Below are 27,900 nucleotides of genomic sequence, written 5' to 3' on the forward strand. Positions count from 1 at the left end.
TATGACACAAAGGAAACAACATGAGGAATCTGCAACCTTAAACTGCCTTAAACCATTACTTTTAGTGTAGCTGGGCACAGCAATCATAAACCCAAATTATTCCAGGACCAGAAAAAGGTAAATCCTGTGCTGGCAGAACCTCAATGGTTTCCAAAGCAAGAAGAGAGGAGAAAACAAACATGGAAAATACAGAAATGTCCTGCAACTGACAGACATGCGCCCAGCATCACTGAAAACACCTCTAGTGACCATCCATTAGAGACTGTATAAGTGTCAATGCCCACATGCTACACAGACTCAGAGGGAAAAACCCAGAGAGGATGTCTCCATCATATTGCCAGCAGGGCTGGACAAATTGGTTAGTTTTCTCTCATTTTCTTGTTTTTCTGGTCTGAAATTCAGCTGGTCACATTTCCACATCAGTTCGCAATTGTGAAAATTCATCAAGGCAGTGTAGTGTGTGTATCTCCTACTTGGCTTATTTCTGCAAGCAGTTGCCCTGATATGCATTTCTGCATGTTATTTTCACTAATAGACACATTTTTGTGCAACTTTCTCCTAATATATGCACTTTTCTATACATTTTGTTGTTGCTGAATTGCATTATAAAATTCACAGAAGTGCGAATTTCAAAGGACAGCTTCACATTTCTCTAAGAAACAACCCCGAAATGCAAATTAGACATCGTTACATTTCAACATAAAGTGAACCATATTTACTTTTCATCCCTAGTCACCAAGCCCTCAACACACGTGAAATGCAGAAACATAGGTAGTAGCCGAAGGAGTTCTCGGGTGCAGTGCGTTAAAGAAGCTGGAAACATACTCAAGGGATCGCTGACTTGAGCCACTGCCTGGGCAAAACATTTGACCTCCCTACCCACAACAATAAACAATGAAACTATGTGGTGTAGTCTTTATAGCAAATAAAAATATGCTCAGGAGGTTGCTGTTTCAAATTCACACAGGGGGGTGTTTTTCTTTTCCTGGTAGACATCACTTATAGGAAAGGGAATGGTCAATTAAGTTGTGGAGAGCCTTGAACAGATTAACACATCTCTCCAGGGGTACTGGTTCAAATACCCCCAGGGGAAAAACTGCTAGTTGTGATGACTGTAGTCTACTCCCAGAATCAGAGGATGTTGGTGAGGGACTACAGCAGGGGAGGGCTAATGCCTTCATATTCCACCTGTGGGCTTCCTAAAATCAGCTGGTTGGCAACTGTGGAAAATGGGATGTTGGCCTAGATAGGCCAGGCATGAGGAACCTTTGGCCCTTCAGCTGTTGCTGAACTACAGCTCCCACCATTCTTGGTCGCTATGCTTGCTGGGCCTCATGGCAGTTGTAGTTCAGCAATATCTGGAGGGCAAAGTTTCTCTGAACCTGAAATGGCCCTTTGGCCTGATCCAACAGATCCTTTAGCCCTTTGGCCTCTTCTTATGTTCTACAGCTGTACCAATTATCACCAGAAGAAGGCAGGACTCCAGCCATGATTGCGTCCACACAAACAATCAAACTACCCAGGGGCAAAAGAACTCATTCTGGGGTAATTAGTAATCTGTGTCATTCATCCAAATAGCTGAGAGGCTTGGAGGAGCTTTTCAAACCATGCATGAGCTGCAGATGTGTATCCACTCATAGTCTACTTTTCCATAAGGAAGCCATGCTAGTCACAGAAAAAGACACGGCGGCATCTGGTTTAACTGGCTTTTTGTTAATGCTTATGCTTTCAATTGCAACAGCCTACTTCATCAGATTAAAAATAAGGAAAATCCCATGTACAGTGCAGCTGGCCCTGTGCCCTTTATTTTGCAACAATTTTTTTCCCTTTTGAAACAGAGATCCTTTAGTCCCAAATTCTATAACTTCGAGTTGCAAAGGAGGATTTTGCAGCTGGTGTTTACTACGAGACTTCCAAATCATGTTTAAATAGCCCTTTCAGTACATCATAGCAATTTGCAGCACAAACAAAGACAACCCGACAAAAATGTCCATCATATATTTTTAAAACATCGCCCTGAAAATAACTTTGCACTAGAAAAGGCGGCCGGGTGGGGTGGGGGTGGAATTGACATAGTTTCAGTTTTGTAAATAAGATAATTCACTTTAAATTGGTAGTAAAACTAATATACCCGCAACATTACAGCAAACAAGGGCATCGCCAGCCACCGAGAAAAGAACTTCCCTGACTGATTTTACCCGGTCAGGCATGACTAAGTGGGTGCTCAGACTAGATTTTTCTAAGCGCATATCCCAAAGAAAGCAGTTGCGGTTTGTACTTTATTCTGGATGGAGTCACCGGTTACTGATCCAGTTCTGGATTTGGTTGAAGGAAAGCACGCTGTTCATTAAAGAGGAATTCGCTTCCCCACAACATTCCACATCATAGCTATTGAACAGACATCAAAAGGAACATTCTGACTGTCTGGAGGTTTGCTGGCTAGGAAATGCTCTGTTTTAAACACTGGGGTAAAATACCACCCCACCCACCAGAAGATCTACTCATGAATAAAGATATTCCTTGTACTTCTACATAGCGCAGGCTGGGGTTCTTGCTCGCAGGTAATTTGCTGCTCTTAACAGGTGCAAATTTGAATGCCAGCTAAGGCCCTCTTTGGACAGAAATGATTTGGTCATTGTACTCTCATTGAACTTTCAATGCACGTTACATGGTGCTGCCCTTGAAGATGGTCTAGGATCTGCAACTAGTGCAGAATGCAGCAGCCTGGGTACTGGCTGGGACACCTGCCAAGATGAACATGATACCTGCACCATAGATCAGAGGCAGAACATCAGAGGTAGAACGTGTTGGTCCCAAATTCAGTCCCTCAAGGTAGGACTGGGAGAGACACCCACCCTGCAGATCTGCTTCCAGTCCATGTACTGATACTGGGGGACCAATGGTCAATGGCAGCTTCCTGTGTTCCTGAAGGAGCTGCAGTGGTTTGCCTATTCACTTCCAAGCGCTTGTCAAGATGCTACAGTCTTCAGGAAAGTCTCTTATTCTGGAGCAATCTTCTTTTGAGGGTCAAGGATTGCTGGCCCGCGAGAGAATTTTCTCCATAATGGCCCCCAAACACAGATGCCCCAGGCATAATCTCTTTCGGCAATCCTTGAAGGCATGCCTCTTTGCCTTGACTTTCAACAGTTGAACTATTACTCTCCTCCATTTAACCCCCGGTTTGTTGATATATATTGTATTTTGGGGTGGGGTTGTGTTATTTATTTTTATGTATTGTACTATCTTTCATAAATGTAACCTGCCATAGCACCTTGCAGTGAAGGGCGGAACAACAACAACAACAACAACAACAACAACAACAACAACAACAACAACATGTGCATCCACAAAGGATAGGAGCAGAATGACCTGGAATGAGGATTATGTTGTCTATTTGCACATGTGCCATTCGTAGTATTGGTGCTGCTTCCTCATAGGTGAGATATTATACCCTTGTGACATGTGTCTGAAGAATGGAATGATGTGGGCAGAGTCAATCACATGGGTTGTTGTAGCTCTCATCCCAGTGGGGAAAAGGTTCGACAGAAAAGACTCGGCCCAATTTCATTCCCAAAGCTATGGACTCATAATCTGGTGAACCAGATTTGATTCCCTGCTCCTCCACAAGCAGCTGCTGGGTGACCTTGGGCTAGTCACACTTCTCTGAAGTCTCTCAGCCTCACTCACCTCACAGAGTGTTTGTTGTGGGGGAGGAAGGGAAAGGAGAATGTTAGCCGCTTTGAGACTCCTTCGGGTAGAGATAAAGTGGGATATCAAATCCAAACTCTTCTTCTTCCTCCTCCTTCATATACCTACTGCAGTAGCATTTCATCATGGGGAAGTGATATATCAGTACGTGTGAAGGGATAGCTCTTTCTCTCTTTCTCCTGTAAAAAGAACTGAGAAGAACACAAACTGGCCCAGCAGATTCAACAGGGCTAGAGATTAACTTCACTAACGTTCCATACAATATGAGAGTGTGGATTGATTTTTTCTGCAAAACCACCAGCTTAGCTAGTATCTAATATTATTAGCTAATGTTGGTGGAAGACACTGCATTTCAAGGGAAGCTGCCTTTGGCAACACAAAGGATAAAAACCTACACAGTTTACACATTAGCAATATGGCAGCAGGCTTCCTTTCTGGTAGGTAGCAACAGCCCATTTCCCTATTCACTCAACCTTTTCTGGGCTATCAGGCTTAGTTTGTCTGGTTTTGTTTGTATTGATCTCATTAACAGTTTTACCATAGGTCTTTGCAGTTCACCTACTAGAAGGCTACACTAATCCCCAATTAATCCCTTTAAAACCAGTTACAGATCTCCCTAATCAGTCTGTTTCACTTTGAAGATACCATCACATCTAACAAAATCTATCTGTAGCCCAGGATTCAAATGATAGTTCAGATAATATCAACACTTCCCCTTGCACAGTCATCTAACCCAGTCAATTTCACATAGGATACACTAAAATGGCAAGGAACTGAGTTAGGAAAAAGAGAGAGTGTGCGGTAATGACATTCAGACTGGAGCCCGGCAGCCTCTCTCAACCCTGGAATTACTCAAAAGTGCAGCTGGAGCAACTGTAAGGAGGGAAATGAATCATTCTCTTCAATGGGAACAAAAGTATAGCAAGTCCTATTTGTGAATCCCATTGACGTCAGTAGGACTGAGTTGGAGATTCAAATGAGAATAGTTTAATATTCAACAGGGCTAGGAGTTAGCTGAAACTTCATTGACTTTTCAGTACAATCTGAGACTATAGATAGGGTCCCTGAAAGACCATGAGTTTAGGCCAGCTTCCATCAAACTGATGTCCTTCAGCTGCTTATTAATTTACAAAAGTATTTATATATTGCCCACTTACAAAATACCATGGCAGGTTACAAGAATGCAACATAAAAAAATAATAATTCAAGGCAGTGCAGAACAATTACAGAAATGAGAGGCTACGCAAGAAAATTTTAAACAACTGTGTACACCTGTCAGCATGCAAAAAGTCTTCAAGCATAGAGAAATTCAAAACCAAGGATAACTGCTGAGTCTCTGCTGGAAGGATGTCCAATAGCATGGGACCAGTGGCCCTAAATGTTCTCTTAGACAACAACCCCCATTAGCATGGCTGTGCTGGCTAGAGATGATAGGATTTGTAGTCCAGAGAGGCAACAGGGTGGCACCTCTTGGTCTAGACATTATTGCACTCAGCTATTAAAAGCTAGATTGATGAAAGGTGTTGTATTTCTAGGACTCTTGCAGTAGGCAACACAGAGAGGAGAGTTGCAATATACATATCAGAAGTGTGACAGCAAAAGCACACTCCCTTGTTCGCCCCCTTTAGCTCTGTCTGCAAGAATTTGTTCGTCCAACAAAATTCCACCAAGGGAAAGCTAAGGGGAAAAGGAAAAAAGAAATTTTGGAGGCGATATTGGAAAAAGAAAAAGGAAAAAACCAAATAAGGAATCAGTAAAACAGGCAATTAAATTGTTACAAACTCAATACTCAGTGATTATTAATGGTGAAATAGGATGGGAAATAAAGAGAATGAAACAGAAATATTTTGAACATGCTAACAAACCTAGGAAATTGTTGGCAATTCTTGTGGACAGAGAGGAGAGCTGCAATATACATATCAGAAGTGTGACGGCAAAAGCACACTCCCTTGTTCGCCCCTTTAGCTCTGTCTGCAAGAATTTAAAAAGGGAAAAAATATATGCAATGACCAGCATTGTCCTTGATTCTGTCTCGATCCCACCGGAGCACGAAATGACAGAAATCACTCTAAGATCTTTATGCATCTTTTGCATTGCACTACCTTGCGCCCCAGTTTACGTTCCATGTTACAGCGTCACCCATGTTACATCACGCAGGGAAATGTGGAATGCCTGAGAACCAGCACTGCATCATTTATAATGGAAGCAAACATTATATTGTTCATTCGCTAACTGACATAACACTTATATGCATATAAATACCTCCAAGGAAACTGCTCCAATATTGCTATTTGATCCAAGCAAACAACACATAACAAATATTTTATGTGACAAACTTCACTTCTTTCACTCTTTGCCAATCACAATTGTCTCTAATGTATTCATTATTCAAGCTTACTTGACAAGCCTTCTGTCTATTTTTTTTTTTTAACTCTATGGTCTGATCACAGGTACACAAGCTGGAATTCATGCTGGATTGTTCTGTGCTGATTGGCCAGAGAAGTCTCATGGGGCTGCTTCTCTTCAGGAGTAAATTTGCAACGTCACCTGAAGAATGACTTACCTCTGCATATGAATGTTATTTTCATTTGTAAACACATAGTCAGAAGTGGAATTGTTTGAAGCAATGATGCAGCCTGCAGAAAGGTAAGCAAGGATGGGGAAAGCAAATTATGCAAATAAATCTGAACATTCCTAGAAATAGCTGCTTTATTTTGTTTGCTGCTAGTTATGTCGTTTTTCGCAGCAATTTCTATTTTGAAAAATAAGCTCCCATTCCCTGGAAATAGCTGCTTCTCTTATGTCTGAAAGCAGTACATTGTATGTAGCCAAACTATTTTAAACTCACTCAATTTCTGTCTTAATATATATATCAGAATATCAGAATAGGATCCTTCACATTTCCCTCACATTTTGCTTTAGGTGAAATTTCATAGGAATGACAACTCTACTAGTTGCAACTGAATGTTCTACAGCCAGATGCTCCTTATCATGATATAGGGAGAGATTTTTATTAGCTTCAAACTTCTGTGTAAAAATGTCAGAGTGGACCCCAGAGGACTGAACTTGCACAGAATTTCAGCCAGGATGCGACGAGGTGTGCTCAGTGCTTGTGAAATGTGTCCCCTGTTCTTGAAACAAAAAGAATTCCAGAGTCCAAGTTTGTTGAAAATGAAGACACAAACTAGACATTACATGGAACACATAGCATTTGTCAATCCAGATTTTCTCACCGAGAATTTCCCTGCTCATCAGAAGCAGCAGACGTAGAGTGTACAGGGCTGACTACCATTAGGTAAATGGAGTTGACTGGGTCAGGTTTAGGGGTTTGAGAAAAGGCAGCTAGTTATTTAATTTATTATTGTTGCATTGTTAAGTCCCACAATGGGGGGGGGGAAGCTTTAGGTGTTTTCCTGCCTCAAATGCCAAAATAAGTTGAGCAGCCTTGGGTACAGATCACCTTGACTAGGGAGAGGGAAGTGAGCCACCATTTGCCACTACACACCTGGCAGCAAGATATATTAGGCCGCAACATGCATAGAACAAGTACATTATTTAACTAATGTGAGAAGGGATTCAGGGAGGAGACACGGGTTGAAGAAGAAGAAGAAGAAGAAGAAGAAGAAGAAGAAGAAGAAGAAGAAGAGTTTGGATTTGATATCCTGCTTTATCTCTACCCTAAGGAGTCTCAAAGCGGCTAACATTCTCCTTTCCCTTCCTCCCCCACAACAAACACTCTGTGAGGTGAGTGGAGCTGAGAGACTTCAAAGAAGTGTGACTGCCCAAGGTCACCCAGCAGCTGCATGTGGAGGAGTGGGGACACGAACCCAGGTCCACTGCTCTTAACCACTACACCACAACAAGCATACATTCCTCACAGCTTGATGTTTAGGCATCATTAAGAAAGCATATGGAGGAGACAATGGAAATAAGAAAAGGGTGGCTTAGAACACTGAGAGAGAACCGAGTTGGGATGTTGTTTTGCTGAGATCTGGGTGAATGGGGCAAGGGGATCTACTTTGGCTCTGATGTCACCATTTGTTCTCATGTTGATAGCAGGCAAGGGCAAATGGACAATATATTACAGTGGTCCACAAAAATTCAGACTCTGTCATGAGTTATACAATGAAGAGTACCATTCATATTTATTTATTTGAAACATTTATATCTTGCCTTTCCAAAGTCTAAGGTGGCTAACATTCTAAAAGTGAAAACCAGCCAACCAGCAACCAACACACACACACACACACACACACACACACACCCAACAACATGAGTAACAGAAGAGTTAAAAGGCTAAAAGCAGGAACAAAACCATATATACTAATAAAGCACCAGTTAAATGAAAGGCACAGATGAAACACCATCATTAAAATAGCCCCATGGCAGAGTAAAATACTAAGGGCAAGGTTAACATATCATATAATGCCTTCCTAAAAAGCAATGCCTTTGCTATTGAAGAAGGAGCAAGGAGCGCTTCCCTCAGGGCAATGGGGCACTTATATCAAGTGTTTGTAAACTTGTGCAAGCAACAGGGATCCTGACAGAGTACTGACCATCCTTGCTGCACAGCAGATTTCTGAGTGTACTGGTGTCCTCTCAGATTTTGTGCAGAGGTCACCACATCTATTGAGTTTCAGCTGTGTCGGGCTCTGTGCCAATGCCTCCCATCTAGGATGTATGACTTCCATGATGACTGTGGAGAAGCCTCAATATAAAATGGCCCCAACACACGTTGTAGGTGATGAACTATGCATCATATGGGCACTCCATTGCCACGGACATCGTACTGTAACTCCAAGCCCAGGCATGATGGTAGGTCAATTATTCTGATCTAGTCCCAAAGGTTGATGTATCCAGTCACTTTCCAAAACACCTTCATTTGTTGCTATGCAGCCTCAAGGACCACATATTTGTGGACTTCTGGAATACAGAGTTGACTCTGATGGACGCAATAGCTCCAAGGCACTCTCTCCTGAATGCCACAGTACAGGTGTTACACATGGTGCCTTCTAGATATTATGGACCACAACTCCCATCATCTCTAATCATTGGCCATGTCATCTGGGGCTGATGGGAACTGTACCCACAACCACAAAGAGGGCAGCATGTTGGTTAACTCTGTTACACTACCTACTTCCCCTTAGTAGTCCATTGGTTTGAGACCCATGCAGCAAAAAGCTTGAATGTTGGTGGTTGTATTTTTCTTGTTTTAATGTGAACAGCTTAGAGATTTTATTCTATTCAGCGGTATAAAAAATATTATAAATAAGCACATTTCCCTGCAAGTTTATGCTCTGCTTTGGAACCTACATTTTTCTATTTCCATAGCCACATATGTAAGTGTGTAACAATTACAAAATGCAATTTCCACCTCTCTGTGCACTTGCACACAGTAAGTTTACAGTGTTTAAATGAGACCGGCAATGACACAGTTAAACCCATAGAGAAAAGAGAAAAGGAGTTAAGAAAAAAGTTCATAGGCAAGGTGGAGGTAATGGGGATGGGGATAACTTAAAGGAAATGGCCAGGGTACAAGAGGGCTGAAAATATGCATACTGTACATAGTGCAAGAATTTTTAATGTGTAATTATGATTTGATATATGTAATTTAGTAGACCTATTTCATGTAGCGTTTGTAGCCAGGCACTTTGTTGTAATGGAACAGAATTTAATTTGAAAACTGGTAAACACTGCTGGAGCGGGGAGGGGAATGGCGTTCTATCCATCCCTACCTGGGAATGTGAGATTTTTCTCCCAGAGAGCACAGTCACTGTAATTGTTTGACTGCTGCGAGGGTGGTGGTTATAACAGTGTCATTGGCCCCTGCTGAATGATATTGTTTGCAATATGATTAGTAATAAGAACGTTCCTTTTCACACACACACACACACACACACACACACAACCATTTTGTACCACCACCACCCCCTTTCAGGCATTAATTCTGGGTAAAATTAATGCACACGGCTACATTGTTGTGTCAGACTGAGGCCAGCTTCTCTGTCTGCAGCTGCATGTTATTCAGGCCTTTTAATGTGTACTCATTCTTAAAACACCTAAACAAACTCATAAAAAGAGCTTCTGTTACTTTTTAAAGAAATAATAATAATAATAATAATAATAATAATAATAATAAGAAGAAGAAGAAGAAGAAGAAGAAGAAGAAGAAGAAGAAGAGATTTTATTTATACCCTGCCCTCCCTGGCCAAGGTGGCTAACACCAAATATATAATACACTAAAAACACAAAATCAAACAATTGATTAAAACACAGCTCAAAATAACAGTAAAATCAAAATAAAATTAAGTGGCCAACCCACGAATCACAGCCATGAAGGTAGGAATATGATATTCTGTGAAGGGGTTGTTAACTTGCCATTCTTCTAAGTAGTGAAAAGCAGCAAGACCATTAAAAACAAACAAAATATTTTGCTTAGTTTTACTTTAATCTACAGGATCTGTGAGCTCCTCTCTCATGTACTGGAGTTTGTCTGTCTGCCCATCCATCCATCCAGACGGTGATTTTTTATTTTTTATTTTATAAGTGGGGAACCAGCCCCACAGCTGCCTCTTGCTACAGGGCCCTCTCTTGAACTGCTCTGCACAGGGAGGATATCTCACTATTGGGCGAAATGAAAAAATTGTCCAGTAGCACCTTTGTTGTTGTTTAGTTGTTTAGTCGTTTCCGACTCTTTGTGACCCCATGGACCACAGCATGCCACGCACTCCTGTCTTCCACTGCCTCCCACAGTTTGGTGAAACTCATGCTGGTAGCTTCGAGAACACTATCCAACCATCTCGTCCTCTGTCATCCCCTTCTCCTTGTGCCCTCCATCTTTCCCAACATCAGGGTCTTTTCCAGGAAGTCTTCTCTTCTCATGAGGTGGCCAAAGTATTGGAGCCTCAGCTTCACGATCTGTCCTTCCAGTGAGCACTCAGGGCTGATTTCCTTAAGAATGGATAGGTTTGATCTTCTTGCAGTCCATGGGACTCTCAAGAGTCTCCTCCAGAACCATAATTCAAAAGCATCAATTATTTGGTGATCAGCCTTCTTTATGGTCAAGCTCTCACTTCCATATATCACTACTGGGAAAACCAAAGCTTTTACTATACGGACCTTTGTTGGCAAGGTGATGTCTCTAGAACAAACTTAGCTGGTCTCTAAGGTGCTACTGGACAATTTTTAAATTTATTTTGACTGCGTCAGACCAACACGGCTACCTACCTGAATCTAGATTCACTATTGCGAGGTTAAGGGAGATCTTTGGATGAAGGGCAGTCATTTTAAAAAGCAAATAAAATAAAAGTGTACGGTTAATTGCATATGTGGTAATGCAGCACATGAGGATGCTGCCAGCCCATCATGGCGTCCTCAGGCAGCTGTGATAGCCACAGCATCCCAGGTGGGTTCAGTCTGACACTGATCCTGGCCACCTCCGTGTCAAGAAAGCAAGGTCTGGGGCTCTCCAACAACAACAACAACAACAACAAATTATTTATACCCCGCCCATCTGGCTGGGCTTCCCCAGCCACTCTGGGCGGCTTCCAAAAACAATTATTAAAATACTGTAATACATCAAAGATTAAAAGCTTCCCTAAACAGGGCTGCCTTCAGATGTTTCCTAATAATTTCCTAAAATGCCTCAGGGTACGTCAGGAGAATTGTGGGTGATTAAAATTGTGGCTCCAAACTACCCAGCACTCGTCACAGGACTGCTTCTGTTGCTTTTCAAGGTCACTGTGCGGGGTAAACCCAGAGATTCCCAACAGAGAAAGCTGTCTTATACCGAGTCATTTAACTGGTGCATTTGGTCTCCTTTAGCTGTGCTAAAGGACTGCAAGGAGATCAAACCTCTCCATTCTTAAGGAAATCAGCCCTGAGTGCTCACTGGAAGGACAGATTGTGAAGCTGAGACTCCAATACGTTGGCCCCCTCATGAGAAGAGAAGACTCCCTGGAAAAGACCCTGGTGTTTGGAAAGATGGAGGGCACAAGGAGAAAGGGACGACAGAGGACGAGATGGTTGGACAGTGTTCTCGAAGCTACCAGCATCAGTTTGACCAGACTGCGGGAGGCAGTGAAAGACAGGAGTGCCTGGCGTGCTCTGGTCCATGGGGTCATGAAGAGTCAGACATGACTAAATGACTAAACAACAAAAGCTGTGCTTATTGGCAGAATCTGCCACCCTTGTCTGGGATTGGGTGGGGATTGAACCTGGGATGCAAAGCAGATGCTCTAACACTCAGCTACGGCTCATATAGGAGTCATTCTACCAGAGGCCACTTTGTGAATGGCCCTTTCAAACCGGGAGTACTTGACTCATGATCTGACTGTGCAGAAAGGCTTTTAGAATACAATTGGATGTGTCTTGTGGCTGCATTCCGCCATTTACTTCAATGGAGGCTTTCAGACACCCATGAGAATAAATGGTGAATGTGTGGCAGAGAACGCTTGCTGAATTCTCCTCCTTGAGATGCTTCCTTTCCTATTGATTTTTTGAGGTTCAGAATCGCCTTCTTCAGATACATTTTTTTTTTAACGCAGAGTTAAATTTTAATGATGTGGAGGGGAGGAACTATTTATTTGTGTGACCAAATAATTAAAATATTGTTAATACTTCTGTATCTGGAGATGGAGAAACATGATTTTCGTTACCTTCCGGCACAATCTTCTCCAGGCTGTAAATTTCTCTCCCTCTTTGAACCTCACACAAACTCTTTTTAATGAAAAAAAAAAGATATCCCTGGGTGTAACTCTGCTCTGATAAAGTCATCCCAAGGGTGGATTTTCCACAGAAGTGTATGGTGTAAATAACAGGATTTTCTGGTCACTCCCCCCCTCCCCCGCTGATTCCAAATTTCCTTTTCTGCTTTTTTCTCAGGAAATATTAGATTTCCAGAGTAGCTTCTGGGCTAAGCTGTTTGGTTCTGCCTTTCTAACGAAACAATGTAAATGCCCGCTGGTTAACTTTGCTTCTTTAGCTATGGTGCAAAGCTGGTTTAATATGTATCTTTGGTCATTTTGCAAGGCTACAGAGACTCTCTGGAGAGACTTTAAGATAAATAAATAAAGGTTGCAGTGAGTAGAGCTGATTTATGGACTAGTAAGGATATGGACATTTTGTGGACACTGTCAATTTTGATATTATACATCCAAGTTATTAATTATACTCCTGAATCATAGGAAATGCTAACTGAAGTCCACTGATTTCAGTGGGTCTACTTTGGGTAAGCCTTAGTTGGATGCAACTGCATTATATTTTGAAACACCCTGTACACTCAAATAGGAAATCACTAGAAACTTGTACTGGGCTTTGTTTCACTCAGTTGTCGATGGATGTGATTCTGCAAATATTAAAAGATAATAGTTTGAATCCTGGTTAACTACATGCAGCTAAAAAGGCACTCACTTTCTTTAGTACATCAATGGGATGACTTTTTTTGCAGTCATGGAGCACTCTATTGCATGCCCCAAAACTGTAGTCATCACTGTTTAAGGTCACCCACCTGTAACACTAACCCACACAATGAGATTCATTAAAAAAAATTACTACCACTTTCTCTCTCTCTCCATCTGCTTCTCAGGAAAAAAAGAGAAAACCCTCATCAACAAGACTAAGAATAAAATGTGGTGGTACCGCTTTAATTTGGGGCACAATTAAGTTCTAGGACGGAACCCACTGACTAAGGACTGACGAGTATTGATTCTCTTTCATCACCATGTTGCTTGAAAGGCCTCTGAAATTTAATACCTCTGTTTGCCAGAAATCTTGCAGATGGATCTGCCTAGGATTAAGCAAGGCAAGTGTGAAAAACTAACAGGAAAAATGTGAGAGTTCAGAAATAAAGTCATCTATGCTCTTGGGATGTGCACAGACTCCCACCACAAGAGAATATGGCACTTTATTTCTTTGCTTTCTTCTCCAGAATTTTATGAGCAGAGATCCGATTGGCTCCCACAAAGCCTGCTCTGTGGTGTGGCAAGTGGTGCAAGTGTTTTGGGATAAAGGGCAGGACACCAAGTACTCCCACTGTGTTGCCTTTGGCCCTCTAAAGCATGCCAATGAAGTAATAATAATAATAATAATAATAATAATAATAATAATAATAATAAAATAATAAAAAAATATTTATATCCCGCCCTCCCCAGCCGAAGCCCGGCTCAGGGCGGCTAACAACAATGAAATAATACAACATTCTAAAATCATTTCATTATAAAATTAATTCAAATCAAATTGATGGCAACCACTGGGCTAGAGTTCTGTGAAGAATTACCAAAGGAGGGAGTCAGGCTGTGCCCTGGCCAAAGGCCTGGTGGAACAGCTCTGTCTTGCAGGCCCTGCGGAAAGATGTCAAGTCCCACAGGGCCCTAGTCTCTTGTGGCAGAGCATTCCACCAGATCGGAGCCACAGCCGAAAAAGCCCTGGCTCTGGTTGAGGCCAGCCTAACCTCTCTGTGGCCTGGGACCTCCAAGACGTTTTTGTTTGAAGACCGTAAATGGGGCTCCTGGACTGGCAAAGGGTTGACACCTGTGACTTAGGGGCACATTTGGGTCTAATCTGATCCTAGTTATGGATGCATGCACAAAGGGGCCTGGTTCTTTTCTAAGTTGCATCAGGAAATTAGCCTGGAAAAGCTAGCTAATTCCTGACACTGTGAGGTTGGCGTAAGTAAGAGATGAACACTTTCATATTTCACAACCCATAAGAAGCTGGCTAATGGCTGGGAATTTACAGGGTTTTTTTCTTGAAGAGTGGCATATCTTAGATTGGGTCTGGGGTCTGGACAGGGGCATCTATGGCTATGGGAATATAAATTTCAAGTACTTCCCCATGGCACCCTATAGTTTACCCTTTTAAAAATGAGACTCAATAACTTTTTCCATAAATTTCCATAAATTTTCGGCTTGCTTGTTTTCTATCACCCCCTTGCCAGTGGTTTTATTACCAAAGCAGCTAGAATTTAGGGATCCAATCATTATATTTGGATCCAGACCCCAACTTAACACTTGCATCAGAGGGGTTCCCCCTACATCTACATTCATTACTGGAAAATAACATAAATTGGCTATAAACCCCACCACCACCCACACTTTTGCCAAAGTGTTTTCAAGCACAGTATGGCTTGAGCCTGCCAAATTACAGGGGGAAAGGCAGAAGGACTTCCATGCTGGAACTATCTATCACTTCTTTTTTGGCCAGAATTGTACAAAATATGTAAGCATAGCTACAGTTGTTTTCCTGAAAAGGCAGCCGTTATAATTTTAGGACGTGTGAAAAAGGAATCATTTAATCTCTCCTAGTGTTCCGTGCTCTGTAAGAAACCTGCTACAGATAACAATATCAGGTGCTGTTGGGCACCTTCAAAGTTGATACAGTGGTACCTCAGGTTAAGAACTTAATTCGTTCTGGAGGTCCGTTCTTAACCTGAAACTGTTCTTAACCTGAAGCACCACTTTAGCTAATGGGGCCTCCTGCTGCCACTGCGCCGCTGCACGATTTCTGTTCTCATCCTGAAGCAAAGCTCTTAACCCGAGGTAATGTTTCTGGATTAGTGGAGTCTGTAACCTGAAGCGTATGTAACCTGTGGTACCACTGTATTGGGATGGGAAGAACTAAGAGAAGTTCACTTCCAGGATAAAATCATTTATTCTGATTACAAGCTAGACCTGCCAGTCATAAAGAAGATCTCCTGTTCATTCCCTATCCTGCTGTCTTCCTTAAGCTTAGAGACATGATATGTGCAAACCTGCTCCCTTCCACAAAACACTGAAACTGGAGAGTGCTGGAAAAACCATTCAGCTGCTTACAAACTTGACCCGCCATTCACAATACAGTGGCGCAGTGGCAGCGGGAGGCCCCATTAGCTAAAGTGGTACCACAGGTTAAGAACAGTTTCAGGTTAAGAACGGACCTCCAGAACGAAATAAGTTCTTAACCCATGGTACCATTGTAGAGCTCTTTCTCTGTCTCTGCTCTCAACTCTGAAGTTTACTCTCCCTTGCGCCACCATCCCATCCTGGCACTATGTTGTTCTGCTATGCTTAGATACATTATTTCCATTTTCATTCAATGCTTGTCTTCAACTTTTTTTGATGATTACATCACTAAAGTGCCTTCAATCACTTCAGGGATTCCTGTTTTGCCTCACGTTATAGAAATCCTCCTTCACCTCTGACAAGCCCCAAAGATTCTCAAGGCACCCCCCCACTTTGCCTCAGGATTGATCTGAACCCAATGCACATCTCAACTATGTAAGGAGTATTCAAAGGTTTGTGGTAACACTTGATGAAATAGATTATTAAAACAAACCGAAACTGGTTCTTATAGCAAGCTGCTAAGGTCAATGGATAAAATCCACACACACCCCTTTGAGTTGGCAAGGAGCAATCTATTTTTTATTCCAGCAGTCCTGGAGCTTAATTTGGCTTTTCTCCAATGGAATAAATGTCAACTTAAAACAGTAGCAAAAGCAACAAATATCCCATGTAAAGCAAAAATCAATCACAATAAGATGTTACAAACAACTCCAAATCCTAAACGTTACTGACAACCAGATAATCTATATATGTTCATGTGTTTACACCATTTGAAACAGTAAAAAAATGTTTCATCAGGCGGGAGAAATGAATTTCAATGCTAATGCAAAATAATTTTGCACACCGCAACATTAATTTATTTGGATGTCTAGTTTCCCCACATTCCCAGGGGTCAGAGTGAAGTAACAAATCAAAATACCCTGGAAAACATAATAGGGTTTCTCCAATATTGCATGAGTGAAATAATTTCTCTTCCCTCCTCCTTTTTACAGGCATTCTGTGCTCTCACCCCAATGCCTCTCCAAAAGATAGGGTGACCCTACCTTATATCACCCCAAATCAAGTACAGGAATCTTGCACCACTCACCTGATTTTGAATGCTTTCTTCTTCTCAATGCAGCCCCGTAAGACATAAAATGTACCCCTGCTCCTTCTTCAACATGGGAATGCCCCACTGGTGAATAACAAAGGAATAAGGCCAGAGTCTGTATCCAATCCACCCAAATATATGTGCAATATTGTTTTATGCCTGCCTAACTAAAATTCAGCTCAAGTTTGTTTTTAACCTCTAGTAATGCCTACAGAAAATGTGTTTGATGACTCTCCAAGAGACGGGGATGCAATATCTGTGAGGTTTCCTATAAGAAAGTCTCCCTTCATGTACACAGAATTTGTGGTCAGAAAAGTATTCTCAGATTATCTTAATGGCTGGAATCAGGACCTCAAACAAAGCTAACCTATATATCTGAGTTATGTGAAAGTTTGCAGCCTAAGTGATTTATAACCTAATCTGTATATTGGATGGATAGATGGAAAATTAAGAGGTTGGATGCACTGAAGAAATATTTACATTTTTAGTTGTTTATTAAATCACCTGGTCAAAACGCAGCTCCTATTGAGCCTTAAAACCAATGACTTTCCACCCTCATTTGTTAGGCAAGCATCAACTATTTTCTTAATATTTCATTTATAAAAATGAATGTAGCATAATTATATAACTTCGTGATATATAACCTTGAAGCTTCCACAGCATTTATATGAAAAAAGGGAAAGGGAAAAGGCCAGGACTAAATCCACTGCTAAAATTATAGATAGAAATGTTAAGGGGCTTATTGAAATCTTCAAGCCTAACTCCTACCCCTGCCCCCCCCCCACAAATTTTTAGCCAAATCATGCCCTTCCCCAGAGCTTTCTAACATAGGTGACTGAAAAGGTTTAACCCTGCCCTCTGCTTAAAGGAAAACTGAATTATGGCCATAAGAAGGTCGACAGTGAAAATTTGAGATGCCTAAAAGCCACAGTAAGCAGTAGTCAAATATCTTCAACTATCTTTCCCTTCTAATAAAAGCAGCAGTGGGAAAAGGTACTAGAGCAGGGGTCTGCAAAGTTTTTGTGACTTGGGCCGGTTCATGGTCCCGCAGATGCCGCGGTGGGCTGGAGTGTGTTTGTGCACACACACACATGCGCAAACGCTTATTCTGGCGCTCCTTCTGGTGCAGAGGAGGTGTGCGCAGCCAGTTGCGGAAGGCAGTCTCTGCTCTGCTTTCTGCCGGTTTAGCACGGCACACAGGAGCCGACCAAGTGGGCGGCAGGGGTCAATGGGCCGGTTAAATGACCCTCCATGGGCTGCTTGTGGTCTACGGGCCTTAGGTTGACGACCCCTGTACTAGAGTCATGGTGCTGTGGGAGGGGTGGCTAACCCCCCCCCCATGCTTCTTGACAAAGAGACCATGAGACGGGCCTCACCTGCAGTGAGTGGGACGGTTTTGTCTCCACAGTGAGGCAGTTCTCCAACAGGGGGCCACCACTCAGTGAGACCTGTCCCACATTCCCACATGGTGAGGCCTTCGCTGCAGACTGCAGGACCCTCCTTGGCCGATATGGAGAGAGGTCTCCATCAAGTATGCGGTGGGATGGAGAAACAACCAAGCAGCCACTTTTAGCAACAGAAAAAGACGTCAGCAGATTTATTAATGCACCTTCTGCATCATGTTTAGCTGGGCCCTACGATGACTCAGTGAAATGGATGCGCACAGAATTCCCATACATTTCTCTGAGACTTACAGGTGTGCCTAATGCACTCTGGATTTCATCCAAATGGATGGAAATTTAACAAGGATGTTAGGCCACAAAAAACAAAACACCTTAGCACACAAGTGATGCCGAGAGCCAATAAATTTAATTTAAACAAAGTAGTTTAAGGTATTTCAAGGCCTATTCCACGATGCAGCAAATTCAGAGTATCCCAGCTGAAGCTCATTTGGTCCTCTTGAAGAAAAGTCAAATGACCATCCCTACCCCATCCACATTTACTTGGAAGTAAAGTCCAATGGTTTGACTGGAACTTACTTTAAAGAAAATAGCTTAGGGAAACAGCTTCAATCAGCTTAAATTCTCACAATTTTGCTTTAACTGGGTTGTGGGTGGGTTGCACAGAGCACCACTGCTATGCCTTATTATGCCCTGCAACTGACAAGGATATTATTCCATTTGCTTTGTTTATGGGCTATAGTTTCAGTCTCTACTGGGTCCTGCGCTTTGCCCCCTGCTAAACATATGAGTCATGGAACACATGAGCCTTACTGTAATATTTAAACAAGGGATAAGCTTGTTGTTTTAATTTAAAGGAAATGATTTATGGAAGAGGGGAGATATGCCCGTAATGCTGTGTGTTTTTGAATCCTAACATATTGTCTGAAGTAGCTTCAAAGAGTAAACTAGCAGGTCATTCCCTGCGGCCCAATCCATATTTCAAATCATGGGCCAAAGGGACTATGGTCAGTATTCAGACGGCTTGTTAATGAAAGTGAGTTGATGCCAAGTGAGGGCTAATATTTAGACAAGGAAATATTTGTGGATGCATTTCAAGCCTGCACTGTGATGTTCTACAAAATATAAGGAATTGATATAAAGCAATTCCCCCCCCTCCGTATAATGGGTGATTGCTTGCCTACCTAAACAGCTCAGAAAAGGACTAGGAACACACCAGTCCCTAAAAGCTGTTAAACATATCTTCAGATTTTTACAATAGGCTTCTGCATTATAAACATTCCAGTAAAATTTCTGGAGCATTGCAATCTGTACTTATGTAATTTACGGTTAATTCCATATTTGTGTATTCAGCATCTTAAAACAAAATGGGGAGGGGAGGAAGTGAATATGGATAGTGAAAGGAAAATACAAAGGCAAGCAGCAGGAGGGGGGGTGGGGTGGAGTAGCAACCTCAAACAGCCATGCAGCTATTAAACATATGCCAAAGTAAACAATAGTGTTCAGGTCTGCCACAGCTTTGCCCCGCAGGTAGATGAGAGGCAGCACAGAAGGAAAGCAAATTGAAAGGAAAAAAGAGAGAACAGTACAGGATGTGGATGAGATGCCGAACCCTGGAAGCATGAATGGTCTGATTGTGATCCTCAAGTCAAACCATCAGCCATACAAAGCAGGACATACCTTTCTGGCTTGCTTGTTCCGTCGGCTGAAACAAAGCAGTCCCATTCTCAGCGGGAGGCCAAATCAAAATGAAATTTTATTTAGTCTGCACTGTCCTCAGATTGGGTTTCAGAACGACTGCTTTAGGAGATAGCACGGATATGGCTGATGCATGCTTTGCATATGAAACTGCAGTAGGGGGGAAAAATCTACATAATCAAAAAAATCTGTGCTATGTGCATGGAAAACACACACACACACGCCTGGATGTTTGCAATTTGACTACAAGGAACCTTAGCTGAAATGACCTTTTCTGAATTGTTTCCAAAAAAACAGGCAGTTTGCGTAAATGTCTGAAAGATCATTTTTACAGACATTATTTGAAGAATTACTGGGATATGGATGCCATTCTTCTTTTTCTTTCCCCCCCTCTTGGTGTTAAAAATAATCCATCAAAATAATGGTTTGAAAACAAATGCTTGGAAAACACAATACTTTTGTGTTTTGCACTGTCATCTATTGTTCTTCAGAGTCATTAGTAATGTGTTTTGTTTAACCCCTTTCTTCCTCCAGCAACCAAAAAAAAAAAAAAAAAAGGAAGAAAGAAAGAAAGAAAGAAAAGGGCCCACTTGTACAAAAATAACATCTGTTTTTGCAATCATCAATATAACGCAGACCATGCTGGACTTATAAGAGAGGAACATTTCTTTGATTAGAGACTTCATTTTATAGCCTATTAAATAAAATCCCCATATATTTTCATCGAAAGTTGGGCATAATTTACAAAGGCAATGGAGTGCATCTACAAAATATGTGGGATAGACATCATGTAATACTTTTGTTATCAGTTATGCTGCAAATGTGATTTTCAAACAGGATTTGCAGTGGCTGGGCAGTGAATACAGAGCAACCTATATAGAGGTGGTAGTTGGTGGAGGGGGGGGGGGAGCAAGTTGTACACATTATTCGCTGAAACCAGAGGGGCAGAATGGAGCCTGTTTGTTCATCCATATTCATATTCAAAGACCTCTGCTTCCAACATCCATTTAAGATGGCATGGATTTTGCTGTGTAAGGTACCAGCCACATTGCTTCATGTACAAATGCCCTGAAAAACATGTCTGAAACAAGAAAACTGCAGGCACATGGTTCCATTTTGCAATTATAACTGTGGTAAATTAAAAACTGTAGTGTATACAGGATGGTGGAGGAGAGGAAAGAACTCAATTTATATTTAAGCCAGGAGGATACAAAAGGGATAAGTACCCCAAGCGATCAGAACTGCTACAAACTTGCAGCAATAATGAGATACAGTACAAACCAAGCACACAATGTGCTTTCACAGAGCAGTGACGGAAGTCACTGACAACAATGCAGCCATGTGTACGCATCCCTTGGAGACATATTTTGTAATTCAATCTTCTGTCTCTCGTAGGATATAGGTTTGGGATCCTTAGCAATAACTGCTCGAGTATAAAAATCCTCCAATAATTGGGCATTGCAGGAAGTAACCTCAAACATATATTGTGTACCTCCATAGCTATTTAATAAATTCAGCAATCCATAAGGAATTGAGGGCAGAGGAAAAAAAATGTGTTAAAAAGACAAAAGTACATTCACAAGTATAGTGGGGGGTTTTAAAAACAAGTTTCCGATGAGGTATAAGCAGACAGCTTTCTGGACTGCAGAATACCTTCCAGAAAAGTGTTGTTGAATAGATTAAACCTTGATTCCTTTTTGTTTGGGAGAGGGGGGGGGGGCGGAGAACCTTGTTTCTTCTGGTCACAGAATCTTTACCTCTGACAGACAAATTTTAATTCTGAGAAGAGCATTTCACATGATAACAGGAACACCCCTCGTCCCAGCCAGTATTCCCAAAATCTAGTGCACCTGGCATTTGTGTTCAACCTAATAAGCATCCGTGAATATGCAAATGTTTGATGTCTCCAGTAACCTCATTAATTTATTCCTCAGGCAATCAAAGAATGTGAACCGGTCCTCTGATATTGGAAGGGATACTGGAGTTCAAGCCTGCTAGAATTGAGCTGAAAAACACTCTGCATATTGGAACACTTCCCTCTGACCCCACCTCTCCCTTTAAGTCTCCATCGCTGGGATTTAAAAAGTTTAAAAATGCCAAGAAGTAGCTAAGATCCAAAATGTATGTTTTAAAGAGAAAACGAAACAAACACACCATGCTAAATCATTAAACTGTGGGGTTGTGGGTTGTTGTTTTTTTAACTCTCCAGAATGTTCAGTTTGAGGCTGGCTTTAGGACACAGTCATAAGACTGACAATGGGTTGTGCCCTTATAAATTCAAGTTCACTATATATTAGGTCCTGGTTGGATACGTGCATGGAAGCAGCCCTTTCTACCTTTCCTGTTGCAGAGCAGCTGAATAATCGTGTGCTTTGCCCACATTAAAAAGCCCTGAATAATGTTTATAAAATGTTAGGGAATCCCGGTAGGTTTCCTATTTAACAAGCCATGTATGACAAATCACAGTGTAATGTACTACGTTCTTAATCTTTAATTAGAATGTGAATATCTGCTAGAGAACGCAGTTAACTTTGACACATTAAATCTTCTGGTTAAAGTGCCTTATAGGAAGTGCAAAGATGAAACACTGTAACAATCTACTGCCTCTCTCCATTCACCCAGACAGTTGGGGAAGGATGATAACATCTTGTAATACCTGCTCTCTAGTAATTAATCGCTGTGGTATTTAGGACCATTCAAGTAGACAAATATGACAGAGACAGGGACAATTAGGAACCTTGTTCAAGCTACATTAACTTTTCCAGCTATTACAACACAGCAGCTCAAGTTTGCTTGTAAAAGCTGCAGAGGGATTGTTATGCATTAGCCGTGTGATTATTAATGAAAAGAAAAGGAGAATTGTGTTTATTGTACTTTGAAAATTGCAAATAAATTTCAATTATCTGCTGTGTCATTTAGTTAAACATGCATTTTTGAAATGCCTTTGTGCTCTAAATCACAAGCTACTTATGGCGAAGTGTTACTAGGAAAACCTCAGGGAAGTAGAATGTCAACTGCCCCCGTCTTCTTTTATTGAACTGGCCGTCCTTTTGTGGAAGCTGGAGATGGATTCAGTTACCTGAAAAGACTTCAGATAGTTAGTGAACCCTGTAGACACTTGGCGTTCTCTGCCTCCGTCTCCTAATAGGTATTTGAATCAGACTCATGCAGGCACTGGGAAAGAGAGATTTGACTAGAAGTGCATAAGCTGTTCCAACTAAAAATGAGCAAGCTTCTGAACCTCTACAATTTGCCCACTGGCTGCATTTATCATGTCTCCACATACACATACACACTACATCCACAACAGACCTGGGGGACTGTTGCTTAACTCATCATGTAACTGACATGAGAACATTGACTCTGAGTATCAAATAATCATGGCAAGGAATCCACTGATCTAGATAAGTAGGTAGGATTTGTACATTGTTGTTGTTGTTACAATTTGACTTTACCAATATTCAATCTCCCACTTTTATTTTCTTTACATAGCTATCTGAACTCTTGGGTTTTGCCAGCAGAAATATTCTCAGAAGCTAGGCAAGCAAGGATGCCTTTATTAATTCACTTATAGACAAGAATTCTAGGTCTGCCCACAAACACATTGGCCCCTGGCTCACCCAGTCAGGGAACAGAAGGAGGATCATATGCCTCAGCTACTGGAACATAAATGTATATAACTCAAGAAATATCCAGAATCCAACTCATAAGGTATTAAAAACATAACTGGAAACTGTTTGGTTGAACTTCAGTGAGACTTACTTCCAAGTAAACATGATATTATTGACCGGAAAGAGTGTTGTGGCACTTTTACGCTACAGTGCTATACCCGCTTACCTAGGAGCAAACCTGATTGATCACAGAAGGGCTTACTTATGTGTAGACGTGTTTAGGATTGTACTTTTATTGTGCAATAAGCCTGTGGGCTCATGCTTCAAGTTCATTTGAGCAGCAAGCTGAACACCTACAGAAGCTGAATCAATAAAGAGGAGGCTTGTAAGTGCTGCAGATTATTTACTTAGCTTTAGTAAGAAGTATGCCTAACATCCTTCCCATTGCAAATATCTTTTCAGATACAAGTGTTCTTAAATAACAAATAAAGCTCAGATTTATACACTCACTCACTCTTCCTTCTACCTGTTCAGTTTTGGCATCTGGTCTTTCAAAAGTGTTCAACAAATACACACTTCGGGGCACTTCCTGAATCTAAGAGGAAACAAAACCCTGTTAGATCCTTCGAGGTGGGAAGGAAGGAACTACCCCACATTTCGTGGAGGCAGTTTTATCGATTGAATTTTGTCCATCCAAAAACCATGTCCCAACCATTTGCCCTTTCCTTTCTCCCTTCCTTCTCTTTCCTTCACACTCTCTCTTTCTGTCTCTCTCCTCCCTCCCCCCTTCGCCACCACCGCCCCGTCCTGCTTTGTGGCTTTCCTCAAGACTGACAGACTTACATCAATTGTACTCTGCAAATAAAAAGAAAGGCCAGCTTAGTGCGGCACACAAATCTGCATCCCCACCCCAGAATCTGTTGTCACCAAATGAGAAAGCGAGGGAGGGAGGGAGCGGGGGGGAGGAGGAGGAGAGAGAAAAAGCAGCTCAGTGCAAGGGAACAATCCCCCCTCTCAGCTGAGCTGCGATGATGTCAGCTTTCTGATTACAAACTGCTTATTTATGCTTCAACAGCTGCCAAGAGCAGCAAATAAGTGGCTAAAAGAGTGTCTAGACCAGGCATTCAGCCTTCCATTGTTTGCTGGTTGTTACCTGGTTGACAGCGATGGACACAGCTGCCTGGTGTGAAAGAGAGCAGGGATGGGGAGGCGTTGATTGACAGTAGGGCCTTCGGGGTCAGGCACAGCCAGCCCCGATGGCCCCATGTCTTTATATTCCCTGCTCTAAAGGGAAGGCGATGGCCCAGCCTAGAGGTTGGAGGTGAAAGGAAATGTTTCAGGGTAATGAAAAAAATCCTTTGGCCAAATTTGTGATCATGAACAGTTACCCTGGGGAATTTAAACCAGCTAAGTCTTCTGCAGCTCCCCTCTCTCTCTTCCCATATGTGCAATACATATACATAACACATTAAGCCAGAACACTTTGTAACTCCCGCTGTAATGTGAACGTAGAATATACAATTTCTTTAATTTACTCGCACCTTTATTTTCTCTGCACAGTAGTTGCCGGGTGTATATTTCTACACTTCCCACAAAGTATTTGGAGAACAGGGAGAAAATTATGTGATCTGTTCCTCGGATCAGAACAGATTGCTATACAAAAACACTCTAGCACTGTTGTTGCTGCTGCTATTGTTCTTTTTTAAAAATAAAAATAAAAAATAATAATTTTATTTTAGTCCCAAGCAAGGCAATTTCTGCCCACACTGCTTAATTCCCCCCCCCCTTTTTCTGGCAATCTTCATGCCTTCCATTATCATCAGCTGATGTGCACATGCTTGATTTTGATCCCATTCAGCCTGTTGTAGCTGAAGACTACAATTACACTGGTGACACAGAAGTTTACTTAACATATTTAAAGCTAGAAAGGCATCAAAGCCTTTGAAGGTTAGAATGATTTTTTAAAAAAACAACCCCCCCAAAACAAAACAAAAACCCATAACAACAAACAGCATTTCAATAGAGTTTTACTCTGATTCCAAAGGACTGGATAACCTAATCCACAAATTAACTGAGGGAGAGCTTTGTAGCTTAAGTAGCCCTTAACCACATTTAGACATAGGATGTAGGACATGCTCTGGAACCATGTCAATATTTGGGCCTCTCTCAGCTGGCAATTGCCACCAAGATTCACTTTCTTCTCCTAACTCCAGGCAGGAGGGAAGTATCCTGTATCAGTATCAGGGTCTGCCTTATTGGTTTATGGCTTAACAATCTAATTTCTGAACCCGATGTGTGATGTAGCATGATTTGCTTACGTTGTTGTCATCGTCCCCACCAACAGGCAGCACCCACATTTGTTTCAGCAAACCTGCATCCGCATTACAGTGGCAGATCTTAGGGTCTCAAATTTCAGTGGTGCCCTGTGGGATGCCAAAATTCAGCGTCTGACTTTCCATTGTACGTCATAGTTGTGGCACCCTCTGCAGCATCCCCGAGGGCGACTGAACAGGTTGCGCCTCCCTATATCCGCCTCTGCACATTATGTGGATGTGTAACTGATATGTCCAGGGGACTGAACAATAAAGTCTTGGTGGGTAAGAGAACTCCATGGACTTAGACATCTTTGTTTCCTCAAAGATTGTGACAGAAGTATTTGGAATATGGATTGTGACAAAAAATGTTTAGAATTGGAGTGCTGAGGCTGTAACACACCTGAGAACTTATGTTTAAATGTGTGTTGGAAGCCACCCAGAGTGGCTGGGGAAGCCCAGCCAGATGGGCAGGCTATTAACAACAACAACAACAGGGGAACTAAATTCCCAGAGGCAGTGCCAGGTTCCCCCCTCCCTGCACCCCAGTAGAATACCTTTTGGGGGCCCCTCCCACTGCCAGTTGGGTGATAGGGCTTGCCTGCTGAGCCCCACCAATGTACAACACCGCCAGCTTTCCCTACACTGACTTTCCGCCCACCCTGCCGCTGTTACTATAGCCCTTTAAAGGTAAAGGGACCCCAACAATTAAGTCCAGTCACAAATGACTCTGGGGTTGCGGCGCTCATGTCGCTTTACAGGCCGAGGGAGCCGGCGTTTGTCCGCTTCCACAGACAGTTTTTCCGGGTCATGTGGCCAGCATGACTAAGCCGCTTCTGGCGAAACCAGAGCAGCGCATGGAAACGCCATTTACCTTCCCACTGGAGCGGTACCTATTTATCTATCTGCACTTTGACGTGCTTTCGAACTGCTAGGTTGGCAGGAGCTGAGACCACTGTAGCCCTTTAGCCTAGCCACTTAGTCGGCTGGCTGGTCGGCTGGATCAGGCAGGCAAAGGGACAAGGCTGCCTGCACTAGCAGCTATGGCTGCAGATCTTCAATGTCATTTTGATTTAACTACTCGACAGAAATTTAACCCAACAGCAAGCTTAGCCAAACAGATGCCAACTTTGGTGGGTCACAGAGCCTTGACTGCCAGCTACAATATTCCCCAGAGTGCCACAGCTTGCTACTGCTGGCTGCTGCCATTGACCCAACGCCACCCTGGCACCCAGGGTCCCAGGCCTGAGTTGCTATGCCCGACCCTAGTCATGACTCTGCAAGTTCCTCTAAAAACAATAGACATCTCATTCAAGAGAAGACATTCGGGATCCGGGTATAGAATCAGAATATACCCTGATAGATGAGGGTTTCCTCCCCTCTCAAACACACATTTCCCATACGCCTTTGCACTGATAGGACTGAGAGGAACATGGGGGAAGAACTTTCACCTCATTATCTACCATTCAAAACCTTTCCCCAGCCAATGCGACTGCAATATGTATGACATATAATTATAAGCTTTTCCTCTATTGGTGTTTTGAATGTTTACTCTCAGTTCTACGATGGAGATTAAACCAAGGAATGTGGCAGTTCCCCCCCCCCATCCCTGTGGAATGGATAACGAAAAGAATAAAAGTGGTCCCAGTGCTTGAGATTGACTAGATTATTCAGAGATGCAACAGAGCACCTTGAAAAAGTCGGGCAGCAGGGCTAATATGGGCGTACACTCAGTTTCCTACATAATATCCGATGCAGACTCTGTAACTAAAATGGAATCATGTTAAATTAAGTGTAAAAATAAGTTGATTTAATTAAGCACAGAAAGACTTATTAGATATAATAAATGTTAAAAAGTCAAATGATGTGCAGTTACATTTCAGTTAACACTGTTCAACAAATGCACTAAATTTATTCCTTTCAATAATGATGTGTTTTGAGCATTTAATTAGATAAATAATATTTAATCACTTCAGCAAATTTGAACTAGAAGAATTTGCTGTCATCAAAGGTGACTCATACTTGCTAATATCTACCTTTAAAGAGAAGACGGAGTCAGGCAACTCCTCCTGCGAAGTGGAGGGGGAGGTGAGGAGGCCGAGCTGAAGAAGTCAGTCTCCAGGCCTCATTAAAAATCAAGGTTTGCTAAACAAACTATTATTTACAGCGAGGAGTGTGCATATTTTCCCGGGAAAGAGATTTCACATGTTTGCCACTTTCCGGCATAAGGCGCTGGAAGTATATTGTGAGGAAAGGCATTCA

At 42.1% G+C, this 27,900-nt stretch overlaps 1 long non-coding RNA gene across 1 annotated transcript in view; it reads right to left on the minus strand.

Moving 5' to 3' along the window:
• LOC310761312 overlaps positions 1–19,831 on the minus strand; it is a 173,419-nt gene extending 153,588 nt beyond the window's left edge. Inside the window, exons 1-2 of the long non-coding RNA XR_014547369.1 lie at positions 19,698–19,831; positions 16,615–16,701 (exon numbers count right to left, since the gene is read on the minus strand). This is a non-coding gene — a long non-coding RNA (uncharacterized lncRNA). The remainder of the gene's footprint in view (positions 1–16,614; positions 16,702–19,697) is intronic.
• Positions 19,832–27,900: the final 8,069 nt, after the last annotated feature.

This window comes from Podarcis filfolensis (assembly GCF_964270895.1).
Source record: "Podarcis filfolensis genome assembly, chromosome: 4".
Classification (NCBI taxonomy): Eukaryota; Metazoa; Chordata; class Lepidosauria; order Squamata; family Lacertidae; genus Podarcis; species Podarcis filfolensis.